Below are 12,729 nucleotides of genomic sequence, written 5' to 3'. Positions count from 1 at the left end.
AAAAAAATTTAATATTTTGATCTCTATTAAAACCAACCAACACAAACTCAAGTAGGTTGTCATCAGGAAATTATGGTTAACAAAATTAACAAAAGAAATTTAATTTAGAAAATATAGAAAAAAAAGTAGCCATGCATAGAAATTCTTTTTTACAACTGTCATTAAGATCAAGATCTCAACTCAACTCAAGTGGCAATAGTCAAGAAAAAACAACCTGTTTAGTGGTGTTTTCAAACCAATTTTCAAATTATCTCTAATTTGAAATGTTTATTTATTTATTTAGTTCTACAATAGTAACAAATCATGAATAGGAAAATATAATTTAGAGTGTAGGTTTTCTAATTAAAAAAAAACTTATTATTAAGAAAATAATGACTAAAGAGTTTTTGGTTTGCTTTTGTTAAAAAAAAAAATTAAGTATTTTGGGGAGTTTTACAAATTTTAACAAGCTGTTTCTTTTTTTTATTTTTTTTTTTTAGAAAAAAGAGCAATTGAATTTTAATTTCAAGATCAATTTTCTTTAAGATAAACATCTTTTATCCAACTAATTGCCTTTTTCAGGGTTTTTGCACAAAAAATATCACATTTCTTTTTGCGCCAATTTTCTTTTTGCAGGAAATAGTATGAAAATTTTGTTATTAAAACCCTAAAATTATTTGTTAGATTTGTCCTCCCTTATTTATTAACTTGCTAGGTTTTTTTTAAAGGATTTTATTTTTCAATTAAAACAAGGGTAATAAATTTTTGTAATTTCATTATGTTTTTTAACGCAAATCTAACTACTAATTTTCAAGCATTTATTACCCATTTGCCTCCCAAAAAAACAACAACACATAAATGAAAAATTTGCTAAAAGGCAAATAACTTAGAAAATTCATACTCATATATACGTGGGGGGTTTATTAATGAAATTTGTTTAGCTGACTAGAAAATGTTGCCCTTTTTCTGCCCTGTTTTTCAAAAAAAAGTTAAATATCTAAAGTAAAGCATTCAAAAATTTCACCTTTAATAAAATGTAAAATATCATTTATCACTGCAGCCTACTTTCGAGAGGGCGTGGCTTTAAATTTTCCAATTTGTTAGTTCGTTTTAAATTTAGCAGGCTAGAAAATGTTACCCTTTTTCTGCCTTATTTTTCAAAAAAAGTTAAATATCTAAAGTAATGAGAGTTTAAATGGAACATATAAGTTACTAAATTCCAAATATTTTGAAAATCTATAATTCTAGCTCAAAATTATGGTAGGAAAATTATCATTTTGAAAAAAGGGCAACATTTTATTGCAGACAGAAAAAAAACTGGCATTTATTTTAAATTCCTTTTCTTATGTTCTCTGAAATGTTTCCATATGCCGGTCAATAAGATCGGTTCATTAATATCGGAAATTGTCTTTGATATAACAGTGTTGAAGAAATCAAACAAATCGGTTTATAAATGTTTGAGATATAATCAATAACATACGATTGTCTTGATTTTTTAACCGAAATTTATACAAAATTAACTTTTCAAAACTTCCAGATACTGGATAGCTTTCAAAACAGTAAAATCGTTTAAAAGATTTAAACGAAAACTCATTTCTTTGAAACCTAAATCTTTGTTTCAGTTACATTTTCCTATCTCATTCAAAATTTTACCTTTAATAAAAGGTAAAATATTATTTAGCGCTTCAGCCTACTTTCTAGAGGGCGTGGCATTAAAATTGCCAATTTGTTAGTTCGCTTTAAGCCCTATTTAATTATTTATTTAAAAATCTATCCAACCCAACCACGTAAGAATCATCCAAATCGTTCCAAGATTTAAGCGAAAACTCATTTAACTTTTAGAAACCTAAATCTTTGTTTCAGTGAATTTTTTCCTAATGCATTCAAAATTTTACCTTTAATAAAAGGTAAAATATTATTTAGCGCTGCAGCCTAGTTTCTAGAGGGCGTGGCATTAAATTTGCCAATTTGTTAGTTCACTTTAAGCCCTATTTAATTATTTATTTAAAAATCTATCCAAACCAACCACGTAAGAATCATCCAAATCGTTCCAAGTATTAAGCGAAAACTCATTTAACTTTTAGAAACCCAAATCTTTGTTTCAGTGAATTTTTTCCTAATGCATTCAAAATTTTACCTTTAATAAAAGGTAAAATATTATTTAGCGCTGCAGCCTACTTTATAGAGGGCGTGGCATTAAATTTGCCAATTTGTTAGTTCGCTTTAAGCAATACTTAATTATTTATTTAAAAATCTATCCAAACCAACCACGTATTTTATTTCCAAAATTATTATCCCTTAAGAAGTTTGCAATAACAAAAAAAAAACCTAATACACCCCCATATGAGCTTATAAATCTACAAGAATTTTAATTTAACAGCATTATTTTTTGCTTAAATTCAATTTAAAAAAAGCAAGTGTAGTATAATTTGCAAAAAAGTAATGGGGTTAAAAAAGTTAACAAATTATAGCCGAAAAACTTTAAAGCCACCACCCGGGTATTACTCTAAATGCAAACCCACACCTCTATATACATTAGAGTGACAGCCGATTTTTTTTTTTTAGATTTCAAAGAGTGCCGGGTGGAATATTGTGACACTAGGCCTAAATGTTAAGTGCTGAAAATTTGAGCCAAATCGGGCAACGATTTCTGGACGCGCATCGAGGTCAAAGTTCAGATATATGCAAAATTATACTATTTATATGGAATAAATAGGTGAAACTCGTTAAATTTCTGCATTGTTTTCTAGAAATGTATAGATTTATTTATATTAATGAATATTACATTAAAAAATTTTTTTTGGAAGTTAACCCTGCATCTCCTTTGGGTCAAAATGACCCAAAAACTGTATTATCGCCAAAATTCGGGAAAAATGCAAATTTTTCAGATATTTTAAAAATTTTGCTACTAAATAAATACTTTTGCAATTGAATGCAAAAGAATCGAAATGTGTACGTAATTATCGTTGTAATGAGATATAAATGACACAATTTGGTTAAAAAATGTTAAAGTTATTACAAATTCGCCAGACCATTAACGTGCTTCAGGCCACTTGAACATAAAATTTAGAAAAAAAATTAACATATTTCGAGAAAATTTAAAATAAAAGCAACTTTTTATTTAAAATATATCCGTATTTACTTGTGTACGAGTTTTTGTCTTCGTAGGATACCGTTAACCTATTCGCAGGTATGGCCAAAAAAAATTATTTTTTTTAACGGCTGTTTCAAATCTCCATTTTCAAATTTTTAAAAATTTTGTTAAACAAATTTCAGAATTTTTTGATCATCACATTGGGATTTATTGAGATCAAAATATGGAATAAAAATATGAAAAAATTATGTCAATACCTCTTCCAGTTTTTCCGTACCTGCGATTTAAATTTTGCGTTTTCAAGAAAAACTATTTTTTTGTCCATATTTAGGCGAATGAGACCAATTTCCTTAATGTTATAAATTTTAAGTAAAACCTATTCATAATATTATAGTCCTTGTAATTTTAAATATGGTCTGAAAGTTTTACTAAAATCGGAAAACGATAACCTTAAATCGTGAAGGTCAAAGGTCAAATTTTTCAATATTTGGAATTTCTAAAGAAAAGATAGCGAAATGTTATATATTTTTGGGCCGATTTTAATGAAACTTGAGCAAAATATACATTGGGGCCTAACATTTACAACAACAGTGCAAAAATGGATTTAATCCTTTAAGAGCACTTGGGGTCAAAATGGCTGTGTTTTTCGTGATTTTAAATGTTGAGGGTAATTTGGACCCCAAGTGCTGCTAAGAGTTAAATTCCATTTTTGTGGCGTTATTTTAAATTCTGGACTTTAAGTTATACTTTCCTCAAGTCTCATTAAAATCGGCCCAAAAATATATAACATTTCGCTATCTTTTCTTTAGAAATTCCAAATATTGAAAAATTTGACCTTTGACCTTCACGATTTAAGGTTATCGTTTTCCGATTTTAGTAAAACTTTCAGACCATATTTAAAATTACAGGGACTATAATATTATGAATAGGTTTTAATTAAAATTTATAACATTAAGGAAATTGGGCTCATTCGCCTAAATATGGACCAAAAAATAGTTTTTCTTGAAAATCGCAAAATTTAAATCCCAGGTACGGAAAAACTGGAAGAGGTATTGACATAATTTTTTCATATTTTTATTCCCTATTTTGATCTCAATAAATCCCAATGTGATGATCAAAAAATTCTGAAATTTGTTTAACAAAATTTTTAAAAATTTGAAAATGGAGATTTGAAACAGCCGTTAAAAAAATAATTTTTTTTGGCCATACCTGCGAATAGGTTAACGGTATCCTACGAAGACAAAAACTCATACAGAAGTAAATACGGACATATTTTAAATAAAAATTAGCTTTTATTTTAATTTTTCTCGAAATATGTTAATTTTTTTTCCTAAATTTTTTGTTCAAGTGGCCTGAAACACGTTAATGGTCTGGCGAATTTGTAATAACTTTAACATTTTTTAACCAAATTTTGTCATTTATATCTCATTACAACGATAATTACGTACACATTTCGATTATTTTGCATTCAATTGCAAAAGTATTTATTTAGTAGCAAAATTTTTAAAATATCTGAAAAATTTGCATTTTTCCTCAATTTTGGCGATAATACAGTTTTTGGGTCATTTTGACCCAAAGGAGATGCAGGGTTAACTTCCAAAAAAAATTTTTTAATGTAATATTCATTAATATAAATAAATCTATACATTTCTAGAAAACAATGCAGAAATTTAACGAGTTTCACCTATTTATTCCATATAAATAGTATAATTTTGCATATATCTGAACTTTGACCTCGATGCGCGTCCAGAAATCGTTGACCGATTTGGCTCAAATTTTCAGCACTTAACTTTTAGGCATAGTGTCACAATATTCCACCCGGCACTCTTCAAAATTTTAACAAAAAATTTTTTCCATACAACTGATTGTCACTCTAATATACATACATTATTTTACCTAAGAAAGGAAGGGTAAATAGGTATTTCGTTAAGAATATAAAAAAGGGGTGGTAAATAAAGAAATAAAACATATGGTATGTGTATATACCTATAATATGTTTAAATATTTATTAACCCATTATATACGTGCTCTTTGTTTTAGGTTTTCATGGTAAAAAATTGTTATTTGTTATTACACATCTAAAGCAGAACGAATTTAATGTAATTGAAAAGGAAGTTTATAAAATGTAAAACTTTTTTCTTTTTATTTCATTTTACTCAAATAATCTAAAGATGCTTTAACAAACCAATGACTTTTTCACTACTGCATGTAAAGTTAGCAACAATGAATTAGCAAAGCTAAGCAAGTGAAATTGACAATACTACTCTTTAATAAGTTTGGTAGCAAAAATGTTAATTTATTAAACATTTCTCTTAAATTTTTCATTATTTTTCAACTAATTTTAAATAATTGATTTTCTTTATTGGTTTCCCCTTATTATTTACTTACGTTTTCCCAACTTTATTTATTTAGCTTCTTTTTATACCTTGGAATTTTAAGAAAATCTAAACCTCTCTACAAATTATCCAATTATTTAATTTAAGCTTCAGTGACGTTAGAAAACAAGAAAAAAAAGCAAACTTCATAGCCATACAATAGCTTTTTGAGAATACAATACACAACAATCATTAAAATGCAAACGAGTAAAAAATATCTCTAGGTATATAGAAAAATAAATAAAAAAAAATCTTTAAATGTCTGTTGGTACCAAAGCAAAAAAAGAAAATAAAAAAAGTGTAAGGAAGCAAACTCCAGGGGAAAAGCCAAAACAAAACCAAGAGAAAATTGGAAAATAAGCGTAACACAAAACCAACAATGCTTTTTACATAGTATTTGTTAACTTCTCTAATGTTTCCTGCTCCCTCTTCTCTTGCCAGCCATCCTTCTTTATCCAAATGCTAAAAAAATAATAATGGCACAATGAAAATGGTTAGAGATGAAGGAAAAATCTACACTCGAGTATCAAATGATGAATAGCTAAAAAACAGTCATGCTAGTTAGCAATCAGTAGCTTTCAGAAAATTGGCAAACAAATGGAAAATAAATAATAAAAATAATACACAAGAAAAAATAGAAATAAAAATGGAAATTAAATGGAAAAGAAAGAATAAAATATAGAGATATTTAAATAAAAAGAAAATCATTTTTAAAAGAAATTTGCAATAAATCTAAGAATCTTTTAGGAGTCTTTCAGTTTACCTCTAATTAATCTCCACTTGCTTGATATAAAGCTCCATGAGCTTCAAAACTTTCTGTAAAATTACTCATCCATTTAAAATTGTTTGAAATTTTATGTAGAGGAATAAATTTGCAAATAATTCGTAATAAATATTTGGAGGAGGCACAGTAAAATTACTATAGATCTTGACTTTCGCCTAACCGAAATATCGCTGGATTTTAATCTTTTAAATCCACAATCCCTGGATTGTGAAAATCACCCAGATACGGCATCCCTACATATCCAAGCAGTGTTGACAATTTCAAGCTGGTAAAGCTCACAAATTTAAAGCTTTTAGCTTTAGGAGCCATTTTAATAGTCTTATACTAAAGTCTACTAGTCTTATACTAAAGACTATTAGTCTTATACTAAAGACTATTAGTCTTATACTAAAGACTATTAGTCTTATACTAAAGACTATTAGTCTTATACTAAAGACTATTAGTCTTTAGTATAAGACTAGACATTAGTCTTATACTAAAGACTATTAGTCTTATACTAAAGACTATTAGTCTTATACTAAAGACTATTAGTCTTATACTAAAGACTGTTAGTCTTATACTAAAGACTATTAGTCTTATAGTAAAGACTATTAGTCTTATACTAAAGACTATTAGTCTTATACTAAAGACTATTAGTCTTATACTAAATACTATAAGTCTTATACTAAAGACTATAAGTCTTATACTAAAGACTATAAGTCTTATACTAAAGACTAATATTAGTCTTATACTAAAGACTAATATTAGTCTTATACTAAAGACTATTAGTCTTATACTAAAGACTATTAGTCTTATACTAAAGTCTACTAGTCTTATACTAAAGACTACTAGTCTTATACTAAAGACTACTAGTCTTATACTAAAGACTATTAGTCTTATACTAAAGACTATAAGTCTTATACTAAAGACTATAAGTCTTATACTAAAGACTATTAGTCTTATACTAAAGACTATTAGTCTTATACTAAAGACTATTAGTCTTATACTAAAGACTATTAGTCTTATACTAAAGACTATTAGTCTTATACTAAAGTCTATTAGTCTTATACTAAAGACTATTAGTCTTATACTAAAGACTATTAGTCTTATACTAAATACTATTACTCTTATACGAAATACTATTACTCTTATACTAAATACTATTAGTATTATACTAAAATCTACTAGTCTTATACTAAAGTCTACTAGTCTTATACTAAAGTCTACTAGTCTTATACTAAAGACTATTAGTCTTATACTAAAGACTATTAGTCTTATACTAAAGACTATTAGTCTTATACTAAAGACTATTAGTCTTATACTAAAGACTATTAGTCTTATACTAAAGACTATTAGTCTTATACTAAAGACTATTAGTCTTATACTAAAGACTATTAGTCTTATACTAAAGACTATTAGTCTTATACTAAAGACTGTTAGTCTTATACTAAAGACTATTAGTCTTATAGTAAAGACTATTAGTCTTATACTAAAGACTATTAGTCTTATACTAAAGACTATTAGTCTTATACTAAATACTATAAGTCTTATACTAAAGACTATAAGTCTTATACTAAAGACTATAAGTCTTATACTAAAGACTAATATTAGTCTTATACTAAAGACTAATATTAGTCTTATACTAAAGACTAATATTAGTCTTATACTAAAGACTATTAGTCTTATACTAAAGACTATTAGTCTTATACTAAAGTCTACTAGTCTTATACTAAAGACTACTAGTCTTATACTAAAGACTATTAGTCTTATACTAAAGACTATAAGTCTTATACTAAAGACTATAAGTCTTATACTAAAGACTATTAGTCTTATACTAAAGACTATTAGTCTTATACTAAAGACTATTAGTCTTATACTAAAGACTATTAGTCTTATACTAAAGACTATTAGTCTTATACTAAAGACTATTAGTCTTATACTAAAGACTATTAGTCTTATACTAAAGACTATTAGTCTTATACTAAAGACTATTAGTCTTATACTAAAGACTATTAGTCTTATACTAAAGACTATTAGTCTTATACTAAAGACTATTAGTCTTATACTAAAGACTATTAGTCTTATACTAAAGACTATTAGTCTTATACTAAAGACTATTAGTCTTATACTAAAGACTATTAGTCTTATACTAAATACTATTACTCTTATACGAAATACTATTACTCTTATACTAAATACTATTAGTATTATACTAAAATCTACTAGTCTTATACTAAAGTCTACTAGTCTTATACTAAAGTCTACTAGTCTTATACTAAAGACTATTAGTCTTATACTAAAGACTATTAGTCTTATACTAAAGACTATTAGTCTTATACTAAAGACTATTAGTCTTATACTAAAGACTATTAGTCTTATACTAAAGACTATTAGTCTTATACTAAAGACTATTAGTCTTATACTAAAGACTATTCGTCATAAGTTACGGGTTAGTTATTATACAAGCGGATCATTCGAGGGTCTACATTTCTTCGAAAAAACTAAAGCGAAGTGCAGCACGAAGGGTTTAATCTCCTCTGACGAAAACATAACTGTTATACAATTGTTATTTCAACTAAAAGGGAATTACAATAATCCCTTTAATATCATTAACTAACTGAAATTTATATTGATTCTTTATTAAAGTATATTTTTTTCTTTTTATTTCTTTTTACTTTAAATCACCCTGGTAATTTGATTTTTTCTCTTTTTGTTTCAATTTACTAAACTTGAAAGAAAATTAATTTGATATATTTTATTCAATTTTTGTTATTTTTTTTTTTTTTGTGGAATAAATGTCTCCATTACAAATAATTGCTTGTACCAAGTCATCATATTGGCTTGTCAAAAAAATAAAGATAAAAGCGACAAGCAGAAATGTCTGCCTTAAACTTGTTTATAGCAATTCCTTGTTTCCCTCACCCTTAAGCTCTAAATTGTTATATTTACCATTTATTTTGCCTGCTTACATTTTTCTCGTTAAGGATTTTTTCTTATATTTTATTACGCCGTTTTCCGTTTCAATTTTTTTTTAAGGCAAAAAGATGTTTGTTTTCTTCCTTTCTATTTTTTTTGCTTTTTTTGTTATATACTATTTTTTGCATTTAATAAGAGCAGAAAATAGAAAATAAGTAGCAGTACAACCTAATAGTAGTCGCAGTAGAAGTAGTAAATACGCTTGAGTATTATTAACGTAAATGCAAAATTGCCAATTTCGAGTGTATTTCCTGTCAACAAAAATTTCCGTTCACTTTTTTTTCGCCTCCTCATCTGCCACTTATCACTCTCCAAACATTCTTTCTTAGTCGTCGAGTATTTATCTAGCAGCAAAGAAGCAAGAAGAATGAATAACTGTGACACAAAAATGGTGGAAAATTACTAAGTAAATACTAGAGTTTAGGTAAATTGCCTTTTAGCTACATAGTCGTTTCCCTTATCTGCAATATGCCTGCTTTTGCGTAAAATTTTATTATAATTGAAATGTCTGGGTAATTTTTTTTAACTTTCACACACATTTAAAATAATCAATATTTAAAGATTTTAAATAATTTCCCATTAATAAATTAAATATAACACTAATTAAAACACCCACAAATATTAACACTTGAATTAGTTAATAAATTATGGCTACGTAACAAGTTCAATGTTCTAATTAACAAACCAGCAGAGTTGCAAAATTTGGTAGTATGATAATAAACAAAGCTTTTGAGTTGTTTAAAGTGGGAGTAAATGTTTAATTAGTTTTAAATATACCAAAAAAAACAAACAATATAAAATTGTTTTAAATCTTAATAGTTAGCAGGTTTATTGTTCATTGAATATGATTTGCTTTGATAATTATTTTTTCAAGTTTTTTATTATTATTATACCTTTTATGTTTAACGCTAGCTATAATTGCTAATAATCCCAAAACTAATTAAACAATTCACCTACAGCAGCAGCAGCCTTTTACCAACATTTTCACTGACCACTGGCCATAAGAAAATTATATACACATCAATTAACAATTATGTTGTGTAAACATAAAATCATCCCTGCTTTTTTGTAACTAATTGTTAACAAAAGCTACAGAACACTGACCCTTCTTGCTGTATCAATAGAGTTTTGTCCACAGCTTCTTAGTTGGCAAATGTTTTATTATTATAATATTAATTTCATTTTCCATATGTATGTTTAACTAACCTGTATCCTATTACTTTAGTTTACTTTTTGTTTGGTACTTCTTTGCTATTTTTAGACATGCGATACTTTAACTAGGTTTCCTTCATTCATTTATTTATACTTTTCCTTTTCATTACTTAATTGATTTAATAAATTCAATGTATAATGATGAATTTCCTTTATTTCTTTTGTTTAAATTGGCAAATTAATTGTTCAATTAAGTAAAACTATGAGATGTCCTATTGTTATTCAATTAACCATACCTAATGCTATCAATTGAAACTGATTTTCCATATCGTATTTCTTAAGTTAAGCAATGAAAACTATTGTTTTGCTTTTCAACGAAAAAGGAAAACATTTGTAAAGATCTTTTATAAAAAGGAAGTTGAGAAAAAGTACCTAAAACTTAATTTAAAAATGGTAGTAGAATTGTTAAGTTGGCAACGCAGACATGAAAACAGCTGTGAAAATAAATCAGAGTGATATGTTCGGCTATATCATTAGCTTAAGACCGGTTTTTTGTGGCCTCGATTTTAGTTGAAATAGCGGAGTCGATTAAGCCATGTCCGTCTGTCTGTCGTTGAAATCAACTTTCCGAAGCCCTAAAATAACTTACATATACGATTCATTCATAAATATCTCCGGAATTCTTCCGGCTCGGTTGAATTTAAAATCGAGAAAATCAGTCCACAAATGGCTGACATATACGGAACAAACCTGGACAACAACGATTTTTGACATATAAGTATCTGGATTACTAAGACATTAATATAGACAATAGGATATCTAATGATAGATATTTCAAAGACCTTTGCAACGACGTATATAAGACCTACAAGTTGGACCTACAATGGGTCAAACTCGGAAAAAAAATTTTTGAACCCGAATTTTTTTTTCACCAAAAGTTTTTTTCGCTAAATATTAAAAAAAAAAAAATTTAATTTAAAAAATTTACTTGTTTTCGGTTATAAACCTGTTTTGTTCTAGTTCTGTTCTAGATCTGTTCTAGTTCTGTTCTAGTTCTGTTCTAGTTCTGTTCTAGTTCTGTTCTAGTTCTGTTCTAGTTCTGTTCTAGTTCTGTTCTAGTTCTGTTCTAGTTCTGTTCTAGTTCTGTTCTAGTTCTGTTCTGTTCTAGTTCTGTTCTAGTTCTGTTCTAGTTCTGTTCTAGTTCTGTTCTAGTTCTAGTTCTGTTCTAGTTCTGTTCTAGTTCTGTTCTAGTTCTGTTCTAGTTCTGTTCTAGTTCTGTTCTAGTTCTGTTCTAGTTCTGTTCTAGTTCTGTTCTAGTTCTGTTCTAGTTCTGTTCTAGTTCTGTTCTAGTTCTGTTCTAGTTCTGTTCTGTTCTAGTTCTGTTCTAGTTCTGTTCTAGTTCTGTTCTAGTTCTGTTCTAGTTCTGTTCTAGTTCTGTTCTAGTTCTGTTCTAGTTCTGTTCTAGTTCTGTTCTAGTTCTGTTCTAGTTCTGTTCTAGTTCTGTTCTAGTTCTGTTCTAGTTCTGTTCTAGTTCTGTTCTAGTTCTGTTCTAGTTCTAGTTCTGTTCTAGTTCTGTTCTAGTTCTGTTCTAGTTCTGTTCTAGTTCTGTTCTAGTTCTGTTCTAGTTCTGTTCTGTTCTAGTTCTGTTCTAGTTCTGTTCTAGTTCTGTTCTAGTTCTGTTCTAGTTCTGTTCTAGTTCTGTTCTAGTTCTGTTCTAGTTCTGTTCTAGTTCTGTTCTAGTTCTGTTCTAGTTCTGTTCTAGTTCTGTTCTAGTTATAATTCTATTAAATCAGTAAATCGCTTTTATCACTCACATCTCCTCTTCTGTGAAATCTCTCAAATTAATCTATTTAAAATTAATGTTAATCCTTTGCTCTTCAAATGTTTATCAAATAATTGACAAATTTCTTTCAGAAATCACAACAATACACCCATTAAGAAAACGCCTTTTTAATGTTGTCCTCTTTATCCCTATAATTGCCCTAACAATGGTTTTATAAAGATGTTGAAAGTAAATTTATTTCTATAATTTACTTACACTTACAAGTATATTTCCTGATAGCATTGATTTACATTGATCTTCAACACATTTTCAAAAACAATTTTGCACCTTTCGCCGGCATTTAAAACTGTCACAATATACCGCGCCCATAACAATAAAAATGAAATTAAAGGAAATGGGAAAAAAGAAAACGAAAAATCCCTGGAACACAATATTGTACATGTGAAACGTGCCACACAAAACACATGTATGTTATTGTAAGGATAACATTTGTAAGCACTGAATGAACATGAACATGAAGAAAAAGAGCAGACTTATCCTATATGGTAAACCTATTTCCTTGTAACCAAAATCCCTGTAAACAATAAATACCTTAAGATTTTTTTGT

The 12,729-nt window shown here is 27.6% G+C and overlaps 1 protein-coding gene across 1 annotated transcript in view; it reads left to right on the top strand.

Moving 5' to 3' along the window:
• The window catches only part of Vsx1 (Visual system homeobox 1), a 48,926-nt gene that overhangs the window by 18,091 nt on the left and 18,106 nt on the right, over positions 1–12,729 (top strand). The window lies entirely within an intron of this gene.

This window comes from Calliphora vicina, chromosome 4 (genome assembly GCF_958450345.1).
Source record: "Calliphora vicina chromosome 4, idCalVici1.1, whole genome shotgun sequence".
NCBI lineage: Eukaryota > Metazoa > Arthropoda > Insecta > Diptera > Calliphoridae > Calliphora > Calliphora vicina.
Note: the sequence above shows the minus strand (reverse complement) of the source record. Positions and strands in the feature narration are given on the sequence as shown.